We start from the raw sequence: 23,341 nt of genomic DNA on the forward strand, positions 1-23,341 counted from the left end.
TGGGGGCTGTATCAAATCTATCATTTTTTTCCTCTATCATTTGTGCTTTCTTTGTCTTATTCAGAACCCTCTTTCCTCAACCCCACTGTTATGTACATTCCATTTGCTTCTAAAAGTTTTATTAAAGTTTCAATTTTGAACATTTAATTATGTCTCCATTTGGCTAGAATTATTTTTATTTATGGTATAATTATTTCTACTCAGTTCTCATGCCATCTTGCCATGCACTAACTTATCAAATGAACATGGGTCCATTTTGGATTCTCCATTTATTTCGTTGGTCCAATCGTCTCTTTCTACCACCATACTGTTTTATTACTACAGCTTTATTGTAAGTCTTAATTTCAAATAAGACAAGTCATACTCACTGCTTTTTCGAAGTTGTCTTTGGTCCTTTACTTTCTACATCCATTTTAAGAGCCTGTAAACGTCTTCAAAATATCCTGTTGGCCTTTTGATTGAAGTTGCACTGAATTTTAGACTATTTGGGAGAAAATTGCCCTCTGTGTGATATTAAGTCTTCCCATCCAGGAACATTGTAAATCTTACTGTGGTTTTTTTTTTTTTTTTTGGTCTTTTTAAATTAGGCTATCATTTTCTGTGAGTAATAACACCTGTCTCTTCCTTTTCAATTTTTGTCTTTTTTTCCCTCTTGTCTTATTCTGCTGGCTTGATCACTTTTATAATTTTGAAAAGAAGTGGCAATAAGATATCTTTGCTATTTTCTTTAAAGGGAAAACTCCTAATATTTTACCTTTAAATACAGTATTTGCACTAGGCTTTGATGGATGCCCTATATAAATTTCATCAACATTGCTTGTGTTCCTAGTTTGCTAGCAGTTTTTATGGTGAAATCAGTGTTCAAATACTTTTGCTGCATTTAATGAACCATGCTTTTTTCTCCCTTTATCTCTTAATGAGGTGAATTGCATATAAATTTTCTAATGTGAAGCTATTATTACAACTCCTACTTGGTCATATCTTTTTTTTTTTTACTGAACTATCATTGGCATACGATGCTATGTTAATTTCACATGCACAGCCTAGTGATTCTCTGAGCTCTGCTCACCACAAATGTAGTTCCCGTCTGTCGCTATACACCACTATCACAATAATGATAGCTTTTTAAAATACATTTTTGAAATTTATTTGCTAATATCTTATTTCTGCTATTTTGCCTGTGTGTTCCTAATCCAGACCGACTCATGATTTTATCATTTGTACTATCCTTGTTTGAAATCGTTATTCAGGTTTTATAAGATTTATCGGATTAGTGGACGAGCATTCTCACTTTTTCCATTCTCTAGATCATTTTCTTATAAAGATTTTATTGATGTTTATTAGAGAGAGAGAGCGTGTGCGCATATGAGTGGGGGGAGGGGCAGCAGGCAAGGGAGAAGCTCAGTGGAGAGCCCACTGCAGGGCTCAATCCCAGGACCCTGAGATCAGGACCTGAGCCAAAGACAGAGGTTTAACTGAATGAGCCACGCAGGCCCCCCTCTCTCGATCATTCTGAATTACTTAAGGATTATTGTCCTTGAAGACTTGCTAAGTGATAGTTCTTGGGTCTCATCTTCTGTCACTTAGCAGCAACAGTGTAGATGGTTGGTTACACTTTTCTCCTTGGCCTCCAGGATGCTCTTATTTAAAGTAGCAGCATTTCTACCTTTCTGTGTTCCATTCCACTGTGCCTTCTTGCAGACCCGTGACCACCTTCATGGCAGGACACCAGTGAAAACAGGTTGGCTTCTCCTCTGGCACTGCAGACAAAGCCATATGGTTTGGCCAAAACATCTACTCCCAAAGAAAACCTCCCTAGAACTTGCCAGGTCAGTGGGCTACTCTGCTCTTGTTGCTCCCACAGCACTTCATACCTCTACAGCACTTACCATGCTGTGTTATAATTAACCGTACACATGTCTTATCTCCAACCAGTATGTCAGCGCCAGCACACTGTGTCTTATCCATCTTCACGATTTCCATGCCTGGCATAGCACCAAAAAAGACAGCCGATGTTTGTTGAATAAATGAACTAAGCGTTCTGATCCTTTAAACACAAATAGCTCATTACAGATCTAACGTGTGGTTTGCTGTCCTACCAGTTTCTAACCAGGATGTTCCACTGCCACCTCGCCATAGACAGATTTATCCCATAAACATGGGTCGATTTTGGAGTCCTTATTTATTCCCTTGGTCTGATCGTCTCTGTTGTTGTTACCATACAGTTTTAATTACTGCAGCTTTATTGTAAGTGTCGATCCTACACTCTGTTTTCTGACTCGTGATCTGCAGTCTCTCTCTGTTCCCTGTCTCCTTGGGCTGGGGGCTCAGACTCTCTCTGCAAGTTCTTCAGTGTCTAGTTGTGGTATCTGATCTTGGCGGCTCTTGCTCCCAATCCTCCCCCATGCATTTCCTCTCTTATGCTATTTCTGCTGCTGTGTCGCTAAGGTCTTTATGGTTCAGATATCCTGAGTGCTTTCTAGAACTCTGCTCTTTTATAGTGAGTTCATTCTGACAGATGCCGCCTAACAGGATGGGCTACTACTGTGATGACATACAGACAAGGAACTCTGACTTCCTGGAGGCCTGGGTGCCTGGGGACGGCATCTCCCAGGAAGCAGGACAGATGCTGTCTCTGAGGTCCTTCCTGGTTCTTGTCCCTAATGTGTTCCTGGAACGCTCCTGCAGAGGTCATCTGGACAACATCCATTTTAAGTTTTAGTTTTTTTTTTTATTAAGATTTTATTTATTTATTTGAGAGAGAGAGAGAGAGAGAATGAGAGATAGAGAGCACGAGAGGGAAGAGGGTCAGAGGGAGAAGCAGACTCCCTGCTGAGCGGGGAGCCCGATGTGGAACTCGATCCCGGGACTCCAGGATCATGACCTGAGCTGAAGGCAGTTGCTTAACCAACTGAGCCACCCAGGTGCCCTAAGTTTTAGTTTTGTAAGCCAATTTGTGCATATACCAAAACATTTTTACCTCAGTTATTGCATATTTTAGGCAAAAGTTATTTTGATTCAAACCATTGTTAATGGTGACATCAACTTTTTTTTTAAGCGAGTGTTTAATAAGTTACTTCTGTAAAGTAACTGTGTTATCTTTTTAAGTAAAACAAGAAAATAAAGCAAGTTATATAAACACCAGCTCAAGGATGGAGGATGTATTCTAAGTTTGCAAAGCATTCTCTGCAGTTATGGGTTTGATCTTTCATGCAGATGGCTTGAGTCATGAAAACGTTTTCTACGTGTCTGAATGTGGAAGAATAATTTAACTTCTTACAGGGCTCACTTGAGAAGTGCACAGTTCATATGGGGCAAATGTAGACTTTGGTTAGGTTTTCTGATTCAGACGTGCTACAAGACTAGCATGGTCTCCAGAAATAGCTTTTGGACTGGAATAGCTTTTGAACTGCTAGTCAGTTCCTTGCAAGTCTACAGAAGGATGATTGTTGTTCCTCTTTCTGGTGGTCTGTCCAATCTGATCGTGAATTTTCCTCATTGCTCCCTCAGTGTTGGAACTGACTGGAAAGTAATATGCGAGGATATGGAAGGTAATTTAGTGTGTGTGTGTGTGTGTGTGTGTGTGTGTGTGTGTGTCTTTATGTAGCAAGTCAGTGCTTTACCTGAACACAGGAATATAGTGCTTTTACCTCAGGAGACCATTTAGTGAACAGAAAAGAAGGAACAGCACACACTGGGGCCGGGGCCTCCCTCCAGTGCCCCCCTCCTGGTGCATCAGGCTGCTACACTGCTTCAAGAACACTGCTACATCAGTCGCATTTTTATGTTTTAGATTCACATGATTTCTTTCATTTTTGATTTCTGCTTTTGGGGAAGCCGCCCAAGATTAGTTAAACTTTTCTTGGTTTGCTTTTGAGCCCAGCCCAGGTTGGGTCCTGGAGACTGACCAAGAAGTTTCTAGAGACATTCTCTCAGGGGAGAAGGTAGACGTTTTGCCATGTAGGACCATGGAAAAGGAAATGATCATGAAGGTCCTCTTGGACTGCACTTTGGGTATGCTAAAAATCAATAAGTACATTTTTTAAAAGACACTTGAGTATTTTTCTCATCGGGAAAATACCGCAGAGCAACAAACTTAATTTCAAATATGAGATAGTTCGATCCGGTACCTCTCCTAGTAGTGATCATGGCACTGGTGACAGGAAACTAAATTCCCTGAGTGTAGAATCATTACGAAATACACATCAGATGTGTCCCATTCATTCTGTCATGGCTCTCAGCCTTCAGCGGTGGGCACCCGGGGGCTTGTAAATGGCAGAATGCCGGGCCCAGCCCCCACAGGTTCCAAGTCAGTGGGTCTGGGGTGGGGCCTGGGCATTTGCATTTTCAACAAGTCCATATTGATGCTGGTGCTGCTGCTTTGGGGACCAGACCTTGGGAAGCACTGTGTTCATCTGTTTCTTGAGAGGACGGGCCACACTATGGTCTTACCCATCTCTAGCCCTTGGCCTAGTGCCCGGCACATAATTACCTCTCGATAACTGACAATATAGCAACATTACAGAGAACTTTTATTTGGGATTCACCATGCACTAGTCCCACATTAAGAACGTTACAGGGATTCTCATCTAATTCTCACGGCTCCATCAGGGATATAGCAACCTATATTCCCATTTTACAGAGAGAACCATGGAGCCTTGGAGAGAGAACAGTTAAGTCACTAGCCTACAGTCACATGGCCAGTGTGTGGTGGGGCCAGGAAAGATGTTTGCGGGGGTGGGGTTTGAGTTGAAACACTACGAGCCTTAGGCAATGTTCTCTTTTTTTGTGATCATTTTCAAGTTCTTATCAAATCCCTGACAAAGAAAAACCCAGAACTATTTTAAAAGAAGATAATTCTATTCAAATTCAACAGAAAAGCTCTCAAATTGATATTGAAAGGGAAAAAAATATTGACCAAACTTGCCTTTGCAAATACTCATTTTTTTTTCTCAGCAGCTGCTAGACATTTTCTCATGTACCCAGATGTCTAGGAAATCACCTTTGTGGGGCATTTATCAGAACCTCTTCTAAAGACTCCTTTTGCTCCAACTGCGGTGAAGGTCATGATAACCTTTGCTTGGTGTGAGCAGCTGTCACTAGAAAAAGGTCCTTCAAAAGCAACCGATGAGTCACTCAGAAAAACAGAACCTCTTTGCAAGGTTTTCCCAGTCTGGGCCTTCTCATTCAGCCAAGAATCTGAACTTGTCCCTGTGCAGAGTCTTATCTCCCGTCTTCACTATAAATAGTTCTCCTGAGAGCTGAACCACCACCAATTGGTCAGAGCTGGGGAAGGCAACCTCAAAAGCCCAAGACAACTTGGGCTTGCAGGGCAGATAAACTACCTCTCTGTGTCACTAGAAGAACGCTTTGAGAAAATGTCCTGCTGGGAAATACCAGGGTGTTTAGACAGAATTCCCTTTAGCACGACCAGTATGGATCAAATGCCCAAGTTCTCTTTGAACAGCTTGTTAGTCTCTTACTTATTTCTCCCTCCAACATAGCAACTAGAAGCAATCACCAAATGGCCCCTTGTTCTGTTGATTTGTTTATTCCAGCTGTCTTTAGTGGGAAACTGATCAGATCCAACCCTGCTGTGATCTGTAGCTGGCCCTAAGGCAGTCAGGAGTGCCCACCTCAGTCTGTTCCTCCCTCCCGGCAAACTCCTGGGATTCTGTCTATTCCTCCTTTGTAAAAGTCAGGCTTCTACTTTTCCACTGTTTAATTTCCTAGTTAATGATTGTCAAGAAATTGGTGTGTGATGGTAAGGAAACTTTGCAGAATGCAAAGAGCTTCTTGCCTTTGCAGATGAGACTCTCCCGGTGAGTTGCCTAGGTTACTCACTTTGGTCCTGTTGTTATTTAGACTCTGGGAAGATTTATGGCATAAGTGGTTTTTCCTTGCCTTTGTCCCTACTATCCAGAGCCGCAGTAGGAGCCTCACAGAAAGTAAATGAAGTTTATGTACGTTTTCTACATGTAGAACATGGTCTTTGGGGTCAGATTGGATTCAGACTCTGGCTCCACTGCTCACTGATTACTATATTGTTCTCTGCCTCAGTTTGCTCACCTGTAAAATGGGGATCGTAGTAGTACTCAGTTCCTAGGGTTCCACAAGGAGTGTTAATGCTTATGAAGTGCTTAGACAGATTCTGACCTAAATACTCCATAAATGCTTGTTGTTATTATTACTACAAATGCTTAAAATCAGAATCAAAGTATCAGCTAGAAAAACTGCATATTTAGGAGCTGAAGGGACTGTCCAGCTCCCGTGTCCTGGAATCCTTGCCCACAGGGCATTTAGAGTTTAATAGGAGAGACAGGACCAAACGTGTAATGAGAGAAAGTTCACTGAGTTCTTCCTAGCGATGGGAATTAGGTGCTGCACCGTCCTGAAAGAATGAGTGACACTGACTGTGGGAACCTTACTGGGGCCAAAAATTGCAAGATAACAAATGATAAAGAGGAAGTAGGAGTCCTTCTCCCGCCCCTGTTTTTTTTTTTTTTTTTTTTGCTTTTTTATTTTATTTTATTTTTAAAACATTACAAAAGCAATGAAGGCCCCCTGGGGAATGTTTAAAACAAAAATAAGTCACTTAAAACTCCTCCACCCAGAGATAACCATTGTTAATTCCTTAACAAATTTCCTGTCCGGGCTTTTGAGATAACCGGGGCAAATTGGTTATGGGAAAGGAAGGCTCCAGTGCCCGTGCCCCTGAGATACATACCCAGGCCGCCGGCCACCGCCCTGGGTGCGGCGGGACGCGCCTGTGGCTCGGGCTCCTGGGCGGGCGGGCGTGGCCGCATCAGCGCGCCAGCGCGGAGGGGCGGGATGTGTCAGAATTGTCACCAATTACAACCAATCTCCTTTGCTGAGCACAACCCGCTGAGGCGGAGTCATCTTAGCATCAAATCACCTGTACATTCACCAAAGAAAGCAGTTATCTGAATTCTTAGAAAATAGCCAATGATAAACAGGTCTTTGGTTTTTAGGAAATTGGCGGGGCAGTTAAATTTTGGGGTATTTTATCTATGCTGCGGCAGATCTCTTTCTCATTCCCATCTATAGGCTTAGGAGGACCATGACCACTCTTTTCTCTAAGTTGCAGACTACCAGGAGGGGCGAGCTGTGGAAAGCCCTCTCAGAATACGGTCTAGACCAGCAGACCCTATTTAGGTCTGAAATAACAGAAAGACGAGGGGCGTAGGAAATGCTGGGCCCTGCCTTTCCAGTGCAGCAGCAGGATATCTGATCTTCTCCCCTCTTAGGCTGTGCTTTTTCATAGACTCTGCTGAAAATGGCAGTCCTGGATTGGATTGTTCAAAGTCTTAACAATATTGGGCACTCAACCTCCTCAAAAGCTAAAGAAACCATTTGACTAAACTTTCCACGTTTTGTTTGGTTGTTTTGTATTGTATACATCGTACTTTGTCCCCTGAAACAAACAAGAGGGTGTTTACTCCAATTTTTGCCTTTTTTATTTGCATCTTTATATTTGGCCCATTTTGTTAGTTTCTTACATTTTGTACAGACTCGTCCAAATGTTTGCAGTGGGACCAGATGTTACTAGAACGTTATCACTTTTTTTTTCTTTCTCATCCCAGCCTGTCTGCCCAGATTTGTAAGAGTGAGTCCCTCATTGGGGCCAAGGATCTGAAAGGAATTGAAACTCATAGCACAAGAAAGGGTGGAGGCAAAGGGGAGGTCTTAGAGGATCTCTCCACCCTATGCCCCAAATGACTCCATTGTCTCCTTCTTCCTCCTCCCTTCCTGTGTCCACTGTAAGGCTCCTCCCAATTTTTGCTCATAACTTAAGTTTGCACAGTATGTAGAGGTGGCCACAAAGGTATTGGCTCTGGGGCTGGTGTTTGATGGCTCAGAACCTACCTCTTCTGGAATCTTCAAGAGAAGTCTGTAGGCTCCAGATGAGGGAACTGCTTCCTCTAACAGAAGTGGGGAGAGAGGACCCTTGATGCAGAGTGGGGAAGCATCCTCTCATTCCAAACGAGAGTCTCCTCATTGCTCTGGGAAAAGAAAATTGGAAGGGACATTTGGAGCCTCAGGATCCAGGGAAGGGCAGAAGGAGACAGGGGTGAGAGGAAGAGTGATTTCCCTGTTTAACAGAAACTGGTGAGTGATCAGATTAGGAAAGGGGGGAGGAGTGTCTCCTTTTCATTTCTCCTTCAGCCCAGATAGAGAATGCAAATGATTCCTGGAGGGCGGCACATGGAGCAACCGACTTTCTCCCACACTTTGTAATGGTTACCAATTAGACACCCAGTAGGTTTAAGGTCCTCCCCGCTGAATTAATAATCAGGGAATTTCTTCCTCATATGTGGCCAGGATCTTCAAGATTCAAGGGATGGGAGTTTTTCCTGCTGGGAGTAGGAAGGGAGAGAGAGGTCATTTTGGAGTTGAGGAACAAGGAAGAAGGCAGAAGTGCTTTGGGCTACCTAAGGGAAAGGTGCCAGAAGGCAGGAGAAGGACATGAGAAGCCCAGCACTCTTCTCAAAAATAAGAGATGTTCAATAACCATCTGGTCAATTAATTGGCAGAGTCAATAAAGGATGAGTAAGAGGTGAAAGGGAGCCCACTCTGGAATGTGGATTTCACATGCTCCCTTTTCCCAGAGAGGAATGTCCCTGCAGCTGGGAGCAACCGTCTAGTTGCGCTTGAGGCCCACTCTGTGGTTCCTGGAGAGGCAAGGATAGAGCAGGTGCCCTATCTCAGGCAGATGACAGTCTTGCACCTTCCCCTTTGACCCAGCCTGGAAATGACAGAAGGGCATCCTTCCTTCCACCCCCGGGTCTATTGTAAGATCCTGCTGCAATTCTGCCCCCTTCTCTGCCCTCTTGTGCTGCAGGGGCTGCCTTGAGGGATGAGGCAGTGGGGGGCAGGTCAGGAGGGCCGTGAGGAGGTCAGGAGCTTTTGCTGCTGTGAGTGGGTCTGGGAGAGGCATCTAGAGGATGCAGCCTAGAGCCTATGAAACACTTTGTCACAGCATTAAATTAACTAGAAACAGAGGGGCTTGGGCATTGAGGTCAGATCTTGGTCTCATGACTGCCAGCTCTAAGCAGCTGGGGACACTGACAGATTACTCTTCCATAAATGTTGGACTTGAGTCATTTTCTAAAGCTGGTGACAGTGTTCATTCTGGAGTTTCCCTGGACAGGAACAGGGGAAAGGAGGCAAAAAATAGACTTATTATTTTTATTATTAACTTGGCAGCTCTTCACTAATCTGTACCATGAAGCTTCTCTCTCTCTCAAGATTATAATCGGAAGACCAGAGGTTATGAAGCCAAACAGAAATGGGTTGGAATGCCGGCAATTCCATTATCTCACTCGTGGCCTTGGGAAAATCCCCAGCTCGACTGAGACTCAGTTTCAGGATCTGTAAAGTTAGTAATCTTACTTTATTGTGTTGTTTGACGATTTAATTAAATGATACTAAAGTCGCAGTAGAAATGCTAGTCATGTCATGGCAGGAAAGGGGGACACTTGAGAATGTTTCATAATGGAGTTATTTACAAAGGTGGAGGGAAGCTTACCCAGGCCAGTAACAGCAGGGACACCATCTCCCGGCCAGAGGAGAGACCTGAGAGGTCATCGCCAGAAGCTGCAGGCAGAGAGGGCTGCCTTGTAGGTGCTGTGACCTTTAGTCAAGGGCAGCCAGCCCACAGTGCCTCCAACCTGACCTCATCCCTTCCCTCCCTCGCTCCTTCCAGTCTGGGCTGTGCTCCCATCGTGCAAACCCAACCAGAAGCCCGAGGGCTTAGAGCGCCTGAATGTAGTCCATATAGGCCAGCCATTAGAGACACAGCAGGCTGGAGAAGGGGAAACTGTAGGTGAACCCAGGAAGGAAGCAGAAGATATCCAGCACAGGAAGGGTTCAAGAAATGAAAGCCGTTGTGACAAGTCCCTTCAAGTTCAATTTAGACACCTTTACACCCGTTTTCCAAAAAAGCCTTAGTCAATCCCCGCACATATAGGATGTGCCAATCAGTGTTTGCTGAACAGTAATCAGGTTCCAGAAAGGACATAAAATATTGACTTGTGAGCAAACATAATATTTGCATTGAATGTAATGTTAAAGCATGATCATTTAAATTGCAAATCACAGATGGAGATAAAACAGAAAAGCATCAAGTCTGTCATGGCTTTATTCATTCCTTCCTTTTCGTTCTGAGTTGAGTTTGCATCCAAGTACTTCTTCCTCTATTGGCAATATGACAGTGTAATTAACTGACAGCACTTAAATAAATGACTGTAAATTGCTTTGTAGTCAGAGGGCTAACCCCTGCTGCACACAGTCTCTGGTGTCTGGGATTCTCTTTGAAGTTGTAGGGGGAGGCTCTGGATGGATGGAACCTCTAACAGGTCGGTTGCAAACTCTAGGGTCCCGGGGTGTCAGGAGAATAAAATGCCCCTCAACAGGCAACACTGTAGGGGTCAATTCCAGACAGGTAGCCTTGCCTATAGAATTGGGACTCCTCAGTGGTCAATTGGGCATTTTTCCCATGCTCTGGGGAGTGATCTACGTATGTGCCCTTGTCGAACCCTTAGATCTACATATGTGCCCTTGTCGAGCCCTGGAGAGGAAATGACATCCAGGGCCTGTTCTGACCTCTGCCTCTGCCTGTTCTGTTCCCTGGGAACTTACCTAACCTGCTCTGTAAAGATTTCAAAATATTCTAAAGCATCGACTTAAATTGATTCTAACCTCAATGCTTGGTCAGATTTTCCTGGTTTCTGGGTAGCTGTTTGAAGGGAGGAATAAAGCCGAGTGGTAACTCAATAGCGGAGCAGAGCAATCAGGAGGGTCCTTGGTGCTGCTCAGGCCTCAGGTAGCTTACAGCCAATGAGCCTGTTCTTCCCTGTCCCAAACTAAGGTTTTACAGACAAGCTGGTCCCAGGCCCAGGAATCTGCATTCTTAAAGCTCCCCGTTGATGTGGACCTACAGCCTTGCTTTGGAAAAAGGATCTCTGGGAGTGAGAGAAGCGCAAAAAAAAAAAAAAAGTATTCAAGGAGGATTTAAGCATCAAAGTGTCCTACCTTCTAAGAACCTGCTTACTTCCCACTAAAAACATAAACTAAAGGCTAGCCTTTAGTTTACCTTACTTCTGGAATGATTAATTTTGTGCTTACCTTTACAATACAATGACATTTTTACTTTATGCATTGATCTTTAGAACCTGGTAGGAAAACAAGTGATCTAAAACTTTTTTTTACCTTTTCTGCCAGCCAAAATCAAATCATATTCTTTTTTTTTTTAGGATTTTATTTATTTATTTGAGACAGAGAGAGCACAAGCGGGAAGGAGGGCCAGAGGGAGAGGGAGAAGCAGACTCCCCACTAAGCAGGGAGCCCAATATGGGGCTCGATCCCAGGACCCTGAGATCACGACCTGAGCTGAAGGCAGACACTTAAATGATGGAGCCACCCAGGTGCCCCCAAATCATATTCTTAATTTAGGATAATGAATAAGTGGTTACAGTAAAGTTTCAGTAGCACAACCATCTAATGTGACTGCTGCAGATTCTGTGCTAACTCAACACCAGGGCGGCAGCGACCCCCTTTCTTGTCACCCCAAGGCCCCCAGCCATCCATCTACTGAAACCCTCTAACGACCATTTATGTTATTTTAAAAGGTGACTTCTGCACAGCAGGCCTGACATTAAAGTCCGGGCGGGGCCAGCTAAAAAGAGCGACCGTCTGGGTTTTGGTGCCTGTGTCCACTTGGCAGAGTCCTTGCTAAATCGCGGAGGGTCAGAAGAACATCCATTGATCAAAGAATTTAGTGAGAAATCTGTCCTGTGTGGGAGGGAGAGAACAAGAATCCAGCCTGGCTGTAATCCTTAAATTTGCATGGTCTATTGTTTTAACCTTCTGTGTTTTAGGATTAAGAAAAAAAAAAAAACCTGCTAAATACACAAATTAGGGCTGGTATGGAGAGATGTTGGGGGTGTGACAGAAGAACCCGAGATTCTTACAGCCCTCAACCTCCAGGGCTGGGAGTGGCAGGGCCTCTAAAGACCTGCCATTCAATGGAACCCTAAGGAAATGAGAAACTTTCATTAGAAAGTGCTGGTTTGTTTTGCTAAACAGCCACCTGTTTGATTCCCCTGATATTTGCTGATGTTCGAAGACATGAACAGTGCTCTGTGGCTGGGACAGAGGGAAGAGCTAGTGGCTTCTGATCCCTGCAAGGATTTCTGGCTGTTTCTGCTCTATATACATGGTGTGCCCAAAGGCTGTGTGCTGGATATATATTTAGCATTCAGGACTTAGAACAAATTTTTGTCAGGCAGAACTCCCAGGAATTGAGCCCAGTCCCATCCAACTCCTGGTTGGGAATGACACTGTCTGTGTCCCGCTCCTTGGCACTGAAGACCGTCAGTAGCTCTGGAACCAAAGTGGTGGGTTAATAGTCCCATGACCCAGGGCGCCTAGGTGGCTCAGTGGGTTAAGCATCTGCCTTCGGCTCGGGTCATGATCCCAGGGTCCCGGGATTGAGTCCCGCTTCGAGCTCCCTGCTCAGCGGAGAGCCTGCTTCTCCCTCTCCTTCAGCTGCTCCCCCTGCTTGGGCTCTCTCCGTGTCTGTCTCTCTCTGTCAAATAAATAAATGAAATCTTAAAAAAAAAAACCCAAAGTCCCATGATCCTGGCCCAAAAGGTCAGGACCCTAGAGTCCTAGCCTCTGGTTCCCTGTGCTGCTTCCTGATGATCTTTTGTCTTTTCCTGATGCAGAAAGTCACCTCCGGCTCCCTAGCATTTTAGGAAAGTGCTAAGAGGTGGGTGAGGTGGCCTGGAGGCTACTGCACCCCACCCTTTCCTTCAGGATGTTTTCTTTCTGCCCAGTGCTGGCAGTGAACCCTCAGGCTGACCTCATCCCCTGTTTTAGGGCCTGTCATTGCTGGAGGCATGTTTGCACCAAGCTCCGTGTGTGCCCAGCGCCTTGTGTGAGAGAATCATGCCACGGAAATAAGTCCCCGTAAGTCCCCAGGAGTCTACACTGGAGAGCCACTGGCTGATGCAACAGAGTGTGGCTTTGCACAAACAGGCTAATGGTTCTGGTGACTAAGTGAACAGAGCCCAGACCTTAGGTAGTCAAAAGGAAAAATCCTGCCAGTAGCCAGTGTGAGCCAATCTGGACACCTACCTATAACTGGATTAAAAAGGAGACGGCTTAGCAAACATGAATTGACACACTGTCCCAGGGTCCAGCTGGGAGGAGAGAAAGCACGTACAGAGAAGAGACAAAATGAGAAAAGGTCAGGGATACAGGCAAAAATAAAGCTGAGATTTCTAGAAGCACATGGAAGGAACAGTAACTTTTCTGATTCCCTGGCTACATTTCAACTCATCATTGAGTGTCAAGAGAACAAGAGGTTTATCAGACAAGATGAAAAGCTTGTTGGATTAATCATTCCAAATCCATGTTCCCTAAACAGATAAGTGGATAGTTCCCTGTGTTGATAGCATGCTGAAGGTTTCACCATTTTTTCAGGATAAGACCCACCACATTTGAAGAAGTAACCACTTCTCATGTGATTGAGGAGACGGAAATCAACAGGACCTGTAAATGCACTGATGTCCTGGACCTAAATAAAGGCCTCTTCAAATTTGGACTGCTTTTTACATTCTTTACTTTTTTCTCTATAGGTTTTACATACGTAATTAAGGAGTTGGGACTCTGAGCAGGTGAACTGGCTGGACAGAAAGCTGGGGTAAGCTTTGGAGCAATGTGCTGTCTTGCTTCATCCCGATTCACATGTTTGTCTCCATATGAGTCCCCGTATGTTCAGAAATAAAACCCATCCTAAAGGACAAGGATTTTTTCAGTGAGCAAATTCAACAGATTTTCAAATACGCTTGGAAGTAATCCAGAAAAGGAACTGCATTTGAACATACTGCATTTGAGAAGAATGCTTTGAATAAAGGCTGCATTATTAAAGTCCACTGAGGGGGGCGCCTGGGTGGCTCAGTCATTAAGCGCCTGCCTTCGGCTCAGGTCATGATCCCAGGGTCCTGGATCGAGCCCCGCATCGAGCCCTGCATGGGGCTCCCCGCTCCGCCGGAAGCCTGCTTCTCCCTCTCCCACTCCCCCTGCTTGTGTTCCCTCTCTTCGCTGTGTCTCTGTCAAATAAGTAAAATCTTTAAAAAATAAAAAATAAAAAAAAATAAAGTCCACTGAGGGACTGCTTTGAAAAGACCAATGTCTATGTGGGTTTTTAAGTTCTCATGCACTTATTTACAACAAAAAAGAGTAGAAGTCATACCACGTTCTGGACTACCTTGTCCATGTCGGATCAAATAGTCCTCTTGCCTGTTCCCACAATGCTTCCTGGATTCCTGCAGACGCCCCTCCTCTCCCTGGGCCCATGAAGCATGGACTAACTCACAGAACCATCTCTGCTTACCTGACTGGGATGCTGGACCATCTTCCCGCTCAGACAGACAGCACCTGGAAGGCAAGGGTCTTGTCTCACCCATTTCAGCATCCCTAGGGTCTGGAAAGAGCTCAATATCAAGACATGGCAGAGAGAGGGAGTTTGTGCTACTTCCAGAGATCCAGGAGGTAAAGTTTGGATGCAGAAATGTTGAGATTTACAGGCCATTCCAGCGGTTTATGAGAACATGTATTTTGGTTTATGGAAGACCATATATTTGAAATGGGAAATATAACAAAATCCAGGGTGAACCCAGCTTTCATAGAGTCATATTAGTTACTTTAATAGAGTTGTTGGCTTTTTAACACTTCTCTGAGGAATTAAAAGTTTTGTTGAAAAACAGGGGCAACACATTGTGGAGCCTGGCTCTCTTGGGATAGTGTAACACATTTAGGGGTGGGGAACTGGGGTGAGAGAGGACAAGGAAATGAGGAGGCCGGACTACCATGTGGCCACCTAAAATAAGGGAAGGCAGAGTAGAGACGTAGGCTGTCACAGCAAACACAGTGGACCATCCATTCCTTAGAGTAGCTCTGATTTGGGTCAAGGCGGCAACGTGCCCAGCTTAATACCCCACGCTCCCAGACTCCTTTGCTGCTAGGGTTGACCAGGTGACACCGTTCAGCCAATGAGGTGCAAGAGGGGTCACTGGGCGGGGCTTTCAGGAAAGCTTCTTTAGGGAAGTGTAACTGAGAGCTACCATTTTGACTTTTGCTCTTTGCCCTTCATGGAACACAGAGCTTAGAGGTGGGAATCATTTTGCCACTGCAAGGATGAAAACCACATGCCAGGTGTGATGGAAAAGAAATACAGAAAAAGCCTGGAACCTGATGATATCATGGAGTTGATAAGCCTTGGGTGGCTTATCTCCAAATTTCCAGTGATGGGAGAGAAATAGACCGCTCTTTGGTTAAGCCACCATACCCGGTCTTCTGTTCTGCAGCTGGCCAAATGCAGTCCTGATTTATGCTGGGCTGTACCGAAAGGACAGAGGGCCCGAGTTCCACTCCTACCTCTGGCCCTATTGACGGGTGTGACCTCGGCCGTCATTTCCCTGAATGTGAAACTGGGGGTAAAATCTCTGTCTTACCAGCTCACAGGCCGTGTTAAAGACCAGAAATTATTTGAAAACATTTCAAAAGCGTAGAGAGTTTTATATAAAGTGTTATTAATACCTTTACTAATAAGGCACAAAAAGGGATTAATGTGAGCAGGCCAGGCTTGGAAGACATTAAGAAAATGTGGTATTTGCAATTCAAAGTCTAGGAAAGGAAACTTAAGGGGCTTCAAGGGATTCCCATAAAGGGAAACTTCTTAGAAGTCAGGGCCAGAATTCTTTTATTTGTATTCCCTCTGTTATGACTATGTGCCAATCACAAAGTAGGCACTAATAATTTTCAGAGGCAGAAATGGGTACTTGCCACTGTCAGAAGGCAGGACAAATCTAGGACTTGCCTGAAGGACAGGAGACACTCTGGCAGGAAGTCCTGGGAAAGGAGGTGGGCGGGAGGCAGAGGAAGAAGTTGCTAAAAGGCTGAGGGGTGTGGACTGACAACAGAACATCTGCAGGTTCTTGAGCAGGAAAGGGAGGACATAAAGGAAATGATGTTCTAGAACTACAAGCTGACAAAGGGTAACCGGTTCCTAGAAGAGAGCAGAGAAAGGGAGAAAGTCAGAAGGTAAACTATGCCGTTAGCATTTGCATGTGGGTTCACAGCTTACAAAACTGTGTTAGATAAAAGGTAAACCATTCCAGGGAAGAAAAGCTTAGAGTTGGACATAAGGTAGCTTGGTTTTGATGCTGAGATCTAGGGAAAGTCACTGATGGACCCAAATCATGCTCTGTGTTCTTCTGACCCTATTCTTGGGCCTCAGTTCTAGGAGCAGGCCTCTGTCTTTATCTTGAGGTCTAGGATTCACACTAGACCCCAGTTTTATCAAACAGTCCCTGTACCTCAGTCCCTCTTTTGGTAATTAGCCAAGCACTGGAGTCAGAAACCTTGCCTCTGATCCCCAGTCCCATGGCAGGTGCCCGGCAGCCCTGCCGACTTTCCTGACGTTCACTGACTGCCTGCCTGTTTGAATCTAAGAACACTTCCAGCTCTGGGAGACCCCATCATGGGGTCTGTCTGCCTTGTCTGTCTGCCCAAGAGCTATGAAAGGGGGCTGTTTCATGCTCAGTGTGAGGAGCAGATATTTAGAAGCTCCAAGGAGGTCTGAGAGGGATCTAAAAAGCAGAGAGGGCTCCCAATTCTCATTTGTATGGCTGTCTAAGGGTAGAGATGGTGGGTCATGGCTTCCCTCATGCCACATGTAGGTTCCCATGGCTTGTAAATGAGACTGGGGGAGGGGGAATCCAGAAATTGCTACATCAAGGCATGTAGATAAATAAAGAGAGCTAGTGGGACCATGAAAGATTAAATATTGGGACAAGGAGGGGATGTTACCACTGAGGCGAAGGAGGGGAGCCAACATCATCGATGGACTCCTGCACATCCCAGTGGACAGGTGGATCCAGCAGCAGGTGTAACCGAGAGACATGGGTACCCAGAGACCCAGGGGATAAGACTTAGTGAGGCCTGTGTAGACCAGATGGCAGCACAAAGATCAACCACCCCTCTGAAACTTGCCCTGTACCCAGATGCTGCACAGGGAATGGGAAAGAGAAACTTAAAAGACTGAGGATTTGCCCCAAGGAGACTGAGTTAACCTGGTAGGCCCAATTAAAACCACAATAACTATGCTACACTCTTTTTTTTCCCTCTAAGTGGAGATAACAGCTCTTAGGACATTTGAGATCAATTCTAGGAAATAAAGTTCTATTTCTATATGTCGGCAACATTGCATGTAAATTTCAACACTAGCACCCACAGCTTCAGAAGAGTTCGTTTCAGTGGGCACAGGGAAGATGGAGTTAGGAATGGAACAAGATACTCCTACTGAGGTGGGGCAGGTGCTAGATATACCTGAAGGTCGGGGAAGAAAAGCAGGTCACGTGGGTACAATACAATAGCCCGGGATAAGCAACAGGTGGTAGGTAGACCAAAAGGTGTCCTAGGGTTCCTTAACAGGTGGGGAGGCGGAGAGGCTGAGCAGAGAGCTCCAGCAACTTTAGCAGATGCCCCACCCACAGAACTGGGGCACAGGGCAAATAATAGCTCCGGGGCCACACAAAGAAAAATGGGAAAAGGAAGCAGAGGTTTGGTCTGAGGAGGCAAGGGAACAAGACAAGTTATCAAGCCAGGGACATAAGAACTACATCTTGTATGAATGTGGCTTCCAGGAGAGGCTACAGCCCAGCGTTGGACTAGACAGACAGCACATCCGCTGGGTGTTTCACTAGAGCTGCTTAGTTTTCCTGGTCTAGGAGGCAGCTGGTTCCAGAACCTGGTGTAAGACTGATTCCACATGCTTCCCAGGGACATGTGGAATTTGTGGTGGCCTGCAGGAAGTCGAGAGTGGGTAAGGAGAGGTATCAAATGGTTCACAAATGGTCCAAAGGGAAGAGAGAGGTAGAACAGTGCCTGGGTGGGACCCTGCTTGGCAAAATAAGCAAAGAGAACTTCAAAAGCCGTGTGATTGGGGCGGTTGGGTGGCTCAGTTGGTTAAACGACTGCCTTCGGCTCAGGTCATGATCTCCGGGTCCTGGGATCGAGCCCCGCATCGGGCTCTCTGCTCGGTGGGAAGCCTGCTTTTCCCTTTCCCACTCCCCCTGCTTGTGTTCCCTCTCGCTGTCTCTCTCTGTGTCAAATAAATAAATAAAATCTTAAAAAAAAAAAAAAAAAAGCTGTGTGATTGGTTGTGGCTTCAGGCCCAATGAATTTCCCTCCTGTACGTGAGGGTATCTGGGCCTTTATCCAAGCAGTGAGTAGGCAGACAGTGCCTGCTGGAGTTGTTATGCTGGTCTCAGGTATCCAAGCCATGAGTACCCAAGTGCCCAGCTGCCTTCCCAGTGAGGAGTTCTGCTGTGGCATCCCAGGGATCTGGAATGCAGCTCAGGGGACAGATGAGCGCTCAGGCTAACTTCCGGCTGGGATTTATCACCAAAGCAGATGGGGTAACACCTGCTGCATGGAGGTTGAAATGATACCCAGAGTGGCAGGTCTCTTTCTGGCAGGGCTAGATCAGCACAGGGATCCCACTAGGAAATGCTTCCAGGAGAGAGCAGACGAGATAGTTTTTAGGGGGAGAAGAGTAAAGGGACTGACGGATATGCCGTTCTGAGAGACCAGAGGTTCTCACTGGCTTAAGGACCACTGACCTCTACGAGAAGTTGATGAAACACTAAAGACCTTTTCCCGGAAAAGCAAGCACATTGACTCATTCACTCACTCACAAATTTCAATGGGGTTGGGAACATTCTGTGGAGGATCTTCCCTCACCAAGAGACAGTGTTCTTGAGCAAGGCAGTTAGCGATCCAAACTTTTCTGCCTCGTGTTGCCATTACAGATAGACTAAGAAGGGGCAGGAAAGAGGCTCAAATTTTCACCCAAGTTCATGAGAAGTTAGATGTGACATTACGGCATTTTGAGCTGAAAGTGGCTTTCGCAATCTGCAGGAAACCTTTGCCTTCGAGTTGGAGAAGTAAACCCTGGATGTAGAGTTGGGCGGTGGAAGCTGTGGGTCATAGTCTTGGCCCTGGTACTTGTTCATGCTAAGACCCTGGCTGGTCACTTGACCTCTCTGGGTCTTAACTTCCTCACTTGAAAGATGAAGCTACTCTCTCATTTACTGGATCCTTATCAGGTTTCATTGAGATGACACAGATGACAGTGAAACTCTTGGTAAAAGGTAATGTTCTGTGGAAAATGTAAATTGATATCACCCAAGTCACCTGCTAGCTTGTGGCACCCTGGGACAGGGCTTGGTCCTTCTGAGCCCAGCAGTGTTTCCTGCCTCCCACCTTGTTATCAGGCAGCCAGAGGGGAAACCCTGCGTTTCCTAATTGAAACTCACTGTCCTAGCCATTTGTAGCGCCAACATTGCCTCCTGAGCTTATAAAATACAGAGCTTCGGTTCAGTGGTTTTATGAGCCTCGGGATAGCTTTACTCATTGTTATGTGTTGAATTGTGTCCCCTAAAACTTCACATATAGAAGCCCTAACCTCCAGGACCTCAGAATGTGACCTTATTTGGAAATAGGGTTGTTGCAGACATAACTAGTTAAAATGAAGTCCTTAGGGTGGGCCCTCGTCCAATATGACTGATGTCCTTATAAAAAGGGAAGATTTGGACAAAGAGATAGACATGTAGAGAGGGAAGAAGATATAAGCAGACACAGGGAGATGGCCATCTCTAAGCCAAGGAGAAAGGCCAGGAACAGATGCTCCACTCATGGCCCTCAGAAGGGACCAACCCTGCCAACACCTTGATCTGATCTTATTAGACATCTGGCCTCCAGACTGGGAGAAGACAAATTTCTGTTCAAAACTTTAGCCATTCAGTTTGTGGTACTTTGTTACCAGCTTAGCAACTAAAAACTACACTCATTATCGGCATCATAAAAAGGGGGTGGGGTGCGCAAGCTACTTTCCCTTTTTGCCTTTCTTTCCCTCAGATTTGCAATAATTGGCTAGGAAATAGCACATCCACCTTAAACGAATATGTATTTTCAATGGAGGTTTAAAGTCCGTGTATCCTATAAAATCCTATTGGTTCAAGGTTAAAATAATCTCCTAAATTAGGAGTTCAGCTCCCTTTACAAAAGACCATTACTCAAGATTGCAGATTACATCCTGTGCTTCACTTTCCCACTTTCTCAGTAATGTCAGCTAGAACTCCTTTTCTCCAACCAGGAGCTTTTTGCTTAATCCTGCGAATTTCTGCAGGGTAAAGGGAACATAATGAAATGCTGATGGTATTTACTGAGGGTAAACACTCGCGAGTTTAGGAGCCTCTGGCTTGATTCCTTCCCTGACTGAGACAAGCACATTTTTCTCACTAAAGTTTGCAAACCTAGCACAAATCTGAAAGACAATGGGGACAGGGATACTTCTTTTTAGATAAATCTTTTGATCTCCTACAAACAATGTGTTCACTTTCCTGAGCCAAATTAAGAAGTTCTGGGTTGCCTTTAAACAGCAGTTGGCCTCAGAAGCTGTGCAGGGAGCGTTAAGCTCAGCTGGGCTGGTGTGTGGGAGAGAAGTTTTCCTAAGCAGATTATTAACAGGAAATTATTTGCCTGAGGTTCCAAATGGTCTTTCATTGCCAGGCCACAAAAATGCTTTATTTTTAAATAAACGATCCTGGGCAGAAATAACTAGAATACTCAGAAAATTCATTAGATAAATTCTAATTCTAGACTTCCCAAAGCTAAGTTGACAGGCTCGGCTTTGGGGACCACAGCATCCACCAATGTTGTTGACCTCTGCGTCCACTGGGCTTGGACGGAGAGCCCTCAGCGCAAGGCTGGTGCCCAGTAGGTCCAGATAGATTGGTTTAAGGAACACAGGATGGATTTAGGTGCAACAAATCTGTGTGAGCTGATGGAAATTGGGTGGAATATGTTTCACTACCTATGAGAAATGCAGTCATGCGGCGCAGAGACAAGACTGCACACCTTGTCATTGCCATGTGAACCTGGCAACATTATCTAGTCTCCTTGGGCTTCAGTTTCCTCATCTGTAACTTAGCTTCTGAGTCTTCTTTAACCTTGAAAAAGTCAGGGCAGAGAGTTTCCCTGTGTTGTGGGGGAGTGCAAGAAGGCTATGAACTGAAATGACAAGATGTGGGTTCTAGTCCCGGCTTTGCCACTAGTGAGCCCAGAGGCCTCCTTCAAGCTGCAAAATGTTTCTGTGCCCCAGTTTCCTCTTTGGTAAAATTGGGAGGATTTCTGTGAGAACTTAATTCTACAACAGAGGAAATAGCTTTTACTATAAAGGCTGGTAGAGGGGCACCTGGGTGGCTTAGTCAGTTAAGTGTCTGCTTTCAGCTTAGGTCATGATCCCAGGGTCCTGGGATCGAGCCCTGAGCAGGGCTCTCTGCTCAGCGGGTTTGCCTGCCGCTCCCCCTGCTTGTGCGCTCTCTGTCAAATAAATAAATAAATCTTAAAAAAAAAAAAGGCTTGTAGAATGTAATGTGTATTATGAGTTTTAAGACCAGAGTGGGAGTTTTGGAATAAGGCCTCTTTAAAATTCAGCTTAAGTATTATCCGGAAGGGATATTAAGTGATAATAATATTCTCAAGAAGTAATGTTAAGTATTATCAAGAAGTGCTGTGCCCTTGGACTTTTGTTTGAGAATTTTCCACGCCTCATCAGAGAGTGGGTCCTCGGACCCAGAAGGGTCACATGTTATGTTTTATAAAGTCTGACACTGGGTGATGTGTCCCCCTGTCTGTTGCTACTGTGTGTTCTTGAAATTGTGCTTTGTTCCTTTTGGGCCCAATCAGATGCCCAGAGGTGATAGTGAAAGTGTTGCTGAATAATTGACAAATTGTTTCTCACGAGGGTTTTACTGATTCTACACTTCCTCTAGGACTGGTGTAGCCTGTCATTTTTCCCACGACTGGGCCTGCCTTGACTGTTGACATTAGGCTGAATTTTGCTACTTGAATAAAAGAATTACCACACCGGTCTTTTAAGGGGCATTTCTTTAATAAATAGCAAGGTGGAATATATTTTTTTCTCTTTTTTTTTAAGATTTTATTTATTTGACAGAGATAGCAAGAGAAAGCACAAGCAAGGGGCAGGGCAGCAGGCAGAGGGAGAGGGAGAAGCAGGCTCCCCGCTGAGCAGGGAGCCCGACACGGGACTCGATCCCAGGACCCTGGGATCGTGACCTGAGCTGAAGGCAGATGCTTAACCGACTGAGCCCACCAGGCGCCCCAAATATATTTTTTTCAATGGTTGTTTTAATAGTTGTTTTCTTGTTTTGGTTGTAAAATACCTTTTTATATCCTTTATCCATTGGAGTATTAATGGATTTTAGCATCTTATTTAATAACATGCTTGTATTAATTTCCAAGGGGTGTCAAAACAAGTTGCCATAAACCAGGGGCCTTAAATAAGCAACATACATGTATTCTTCCATGGTTCCAGAGCCTGGAAGTCTGCATTAAAGTATCAGCAGAGCCACACTGTCTCTGAAGGCTCAGGGCACTTTCCTTCCTTGCCTCTTCCAGGTTCTGCTCGTTGCCAGCAATCTCTGGTGCTCCTTGGCTTGTAGACACATCACTGCAATCCATGCTTCCATCTCCACACAGTCTTCTCCTTGTGTGTCTCTGTGTACAAATTCCCCCCTCTTCTTTGCAGGACACGAGACAGATTAGGACCCACCCTAACCCAGTATGACCTCATCTTAATCTTACTACATTTGTAAGGACCCTATTTCCAAATAAGGTCTAAGACATTAGGACTTAAATCTATTTTGGGGGGGGGTACACGTAAGCGGGGGAGGGGGCGGAGGGAGAGGGAGAGAGAGAATCTTAAGCAAGCTCCATGTTCAGCATGGAGTCCAACACATGGCTCGATCCCACGACCCTGAGATCATGACCTGAGCCAAAATCAAGAGTCAGATGCTTAACGGACTGAGCCACCCAGGCGCCCCTAAACCTATTTTTTTGAGGGGGGCACCTTTCAGCCCACAACAAGACTTAAAAAGAAAATATGGGCAGAAGTTTCTTCTGATGGGGAAGGAGCAAAAAACTGGCAGGTGAGTGATAACTCAGAGGAAAATCTGTGTAGGTTTATTACCATCTGTTACCTCAAGGTACTGGAGAAAGTCATGCTTTCCAAATTGTAAATGATTTGAATTTGAAAAACACAGAAATTAGGTCTTAAGATTTCAGAATACTGGTTACTACCACTGGAACTATAAAAATCAACTCTGGCAATCTAGTAAAGTAGAAAGCACAGGCTACATAGAGTCAAGCACTCGGGGGATTTTCC

General features: G+C 45.1%; 1 protein-coding gene and 1 long non-coding RNA gene across 2 annotated transcripts in view; both read left to right on the top strand.

The window, feature by feature from the left end:
- LOC118356793 overlaps positions 1-14,076 on the top strand; it is a 70,994-nt gene extending 56,918 nt beyond the window's left edge. The window contains exon 4 of the long non-coding RNA XR_004819936.1: positions 13,665-14,076. This is a non-coding gene — a long non-coding RNA (uncharacterized LOC118356793). The remainder of the gene's footprint in view (positions 1-13,664) is intronic.
- SPATA13 (spermatogenesis associated 13) overlaps positions 1-23,341 on the top strand; it is a 363,796-nt gene that overhangs the window by 148,560 nt on the left and 191,895 nt on the right. The window lies entirely within an intron of this gene.

This window comes from Zalophus californianus, chromosome 3 (assembly GCF_009762305.2).
Source record: "Zalophus californianus isolate mZalCal1 chromosome 3, mZalCal1.pri.v2, whole genome shotgun sequence".
Classification (NCBI taxonomy): domain Eukaryota; kingdom Metazoa; phylum Chordata; class Mammalia; order Carnivora; family Otariidae; genus Zalophus; species Zalophus californianus.